Consider the following 3,343-nt stretch of genomic DNA (forward strand, 5'->3'; position numbering starts at 1 on the left):
CACACACACACACATACACTCATACACACAAAAACACACAATTCACTCAGCTCAGCTCGGAGGCCCCCTAAAGTTTTTTGGGCCCTCGATGCTCCTGTGTGGTGTCACCCAAGATGCTTCACGGGTTTTGGATCGTCCACATACCCCTCGTGCACCTGTCTGGCGTTTTCTGAGGAGGGAGGAACAAGTGGAAGGGAGACAGGTGGGAGGCACTTGCTGCTGCGGAGCGAGCTTCAGCGTTTGCTCTGTGGGAGCAGGTTTCATTGTGCTGGCAGTGCAGTTCAGTATCTGGTCAGGTCGTCATAATGAAGTGGAACAGAATTATGATTTGAGTTGTAATTATTTTAAAGATGTTCCCATGAAAAATCAAAAGGCGGAAGAAGCTCTGTTTGCAATCACTACATCTCATCTGAAGTGCATGTTAAACTCCATTAGTTGATGCTTCAGTAAAAACATTTTCCAAATTTTATTCATCTTCAATTTAAGATACTCTTGAAGCAGATCCAACCCCACAACCTGTGGCCTATGTCAGTGGATTTTTATGTGATCAAAACATCAAATCAACAAGCCAGATGGAATCTAACCACAAGCAGATGGTTTTAAAAGTTACACATTTAATGAAAGTGGTTAAAAAAAAATAATTAAAAACCTAAAACAGCATCGCCCTCAGCCTTTTTTTTCCTCCAGATTATTTCAGATCGGAATTCATTCTAAATGCGAGAAACAATTTCTGTTATGTCTCTGGGTCCAGCTTGCAACTTTAATTATAGTGGAAAGAGGTCAGTCATAAGCGGTTATTCGACCCCTCTCCCTGTGTGGCATCGCGCCCTGCGCCGTTTAACTCGCCAAAATAGTGCTGCAACCACCCCACCCCACCACCCCACCCCCTCTGAAATGGCCATGTGCGACGCAGTCCCTTTCACCTCCCCTCTTCCTGTGCACCTGAGTTGTTTTTACCCCCCAGCCGCGAATATGTTGTGAATTTGTCACTTATCAGGGGGGCGGGCTGTCAAAGGCCATTTTAGGCGCAATAACTTTCCCAGATGGTTTTAGGCTGCCAACTTTGTGCATCTCTCAGCAGCGCGGTGAATAGGCTGCATGCCTGTTGCTTCCCAGAAATGTCTCTTACGCCTACTAATGAAGACTAATTAAAACATGACAAACATCGACCTTTAGTGCATCCTAAGTAGGACTGCAAGCATGATTTGGATTATTCTCCACTCTCTGACATTGTTAGAGTAGGTGACATATCCCTTGGACGTGTGTGTCCATAAACAATTGGCCGTGGAGCTGTGTGATTTCAGCTTTGTACAACAGGCGTCAGAGCTTTTTCCATTTTAGTATTCATAAGCAAATTGACTGAATCATTGTTTTTCATATTTGATATTTTGTTAAATACGTGTTTAATTTACACAACTAAAGCCCACACGCAGGCCTACAGGTAGAACTTCTCTTAAAATCAGTGAGTAAATTAGCTGAATCCAGACTGAAAGAGTCCCCTCATATTCAAAACTGATAAAAACATTTTTTTTAAAAACACCAAGGGGTGAGGATGAATATTGACCTGTGGTGTAGATTTTGAGACTACTCCCTGTTTTTTGAGTTGCCACAAGCTGCAGACTTTTTGTTGTCTCCCTCTCAGGATTAGATGTTGATGCAATGGAAATGCTCACCCTGATTTATTCCATTACCTTTTATTCAGTTGTTGTTATTATTACCCTGGTCGATTTACAGAGTCTGATCTGGGCTGTAAGATGCACTGGATGTGTTTAATTTACACTGGGAAGGATTTGTTTGGATGGCATGCATAATGTGCCATCACCTGAGGTTTATGCTGTCATTTTATTATTGTCCTGCAGAGGAAGAAGAGGAATCGACAGGAATGGCACACAAGGCTGAGCATGCTGACTGAACTGATAAATCCCACTGAGACATGCGCTGTTGTTTACACTGTTAAAGATGGGGCCGTCTCTTTTGTGTGTGTTTTTTTTTTATGTAGATGTTTTGTTTCTGTTCCTTTGACTCTCCTGTGATGTTAATCTAGAGCACTAGGAGGATTGACCACCAAAAAAAAAAAAAAAAAATTGCTGGACTCACAGGTGCTTAAATGAGTAAATGAAGAAAGGGTGTGAGTGGATCATTTCACCCTCAGATAGGAATACGTAGAGGAGTCAAGGAGCAGCCTGAGACTGCCATTTGAATGGGATCTGAGAGGTAATTTGAACTAAAATGGAGTCCACTTCTGAGCCACTCAGTCAGCCCCCCATGGCATCCACTGGTAATTCATTATTCCTGGCCAGCACAGGGAGAGGCAACGAGCGAGGGCAGAGGACAGGAGTGGACCCAGCTCTGGTGTAATGAAGACTCAGTAGACCTAAACGACTCACACACAGACTTGCACACCCATGCACACACACACACGCACACACACACACACAATCTTTCATTATATATCACAGAGAGCAGGACATTAATGCCACTGAAGACCTTTTGGCAGAGAAATAAGAGTGTGCAACGATTTTCTCCACACTCAATCCATTTCATTGACCTTTTCTATCATGCATGTGACTCTGCCCGCTCACTGCAGTCTGAGATAAATATTCCAAGAATAATATTCCTGCCACTGTTTAATAAATTATCTGCCTGAATCTGAATTTTCATGTTCATCAGTAGTTTTTAAGAGGCTTTAGGAAAAAAAAAAAAAAAAATAATCTGCACTTCTAAAAAACATTTACTGATATATGATTTTCTAGTTTTCTTCCTCTTTTGTGTGCAACATTTGCATACTTGAACATCCATTTTTAAACGTAAAGAGCTTGTTATCTCAGATCAGTTAAATACATTATATCTATATGTGTGTTGTCTAAAGGCTCAGGGGACTTGGGTTATCAAAATTAAAAAAAAAAAAAAGTAGTTGGATGAATAGGTTCAATATGCATTGCAGGATCAGGCGCTGCTGGACGTTGCTGTTCCTTGTCCCTCCACTAGGGGTCCACAGATGTCACGTAATAGCGTCCAGACAAGCTCAGAGGATAAATACTGTCATCTGGTGGCAACAAAAGCCATCACCACTAAGCAGACAGCATTGTAATCTGATAGCAGACTGCACGGTTTAACATCTCCTCATTCACCTGCTCTTCTACACGTCTCTCTTTCACCTTTATGCATCTATTTTACTTTTCCAACGGGAAAAACCAGTTGTTTAGATTCAACTCAATCCAGTCCAGAAGGGCCAAGCAGTCAAAGAATCAAAGCAAACACTTGTCAAGATGTCTACGTAACAGCGCCCGAGAGACAGATATTTGTGACAGGAAGTTTACTACAGAGAGTTGTGTTCGGGGGG

This window comes from Seriola lalandi, unplaced genomic scaffold (genome assembly GCF_002814215.2).
Source record: "Seriola lalandi dorsalis isolate HSWRI2012SDOR001 ecotype SW California unplaced genomic scaffold, Sedor1 jcf7180002054616, whole genome shotgun sequence".
NCBI lineage: Eukaryota > Metazoa > Chordata > Actinopteri > Carangiformes > Carangidae > Seriola > Seriola lalandi.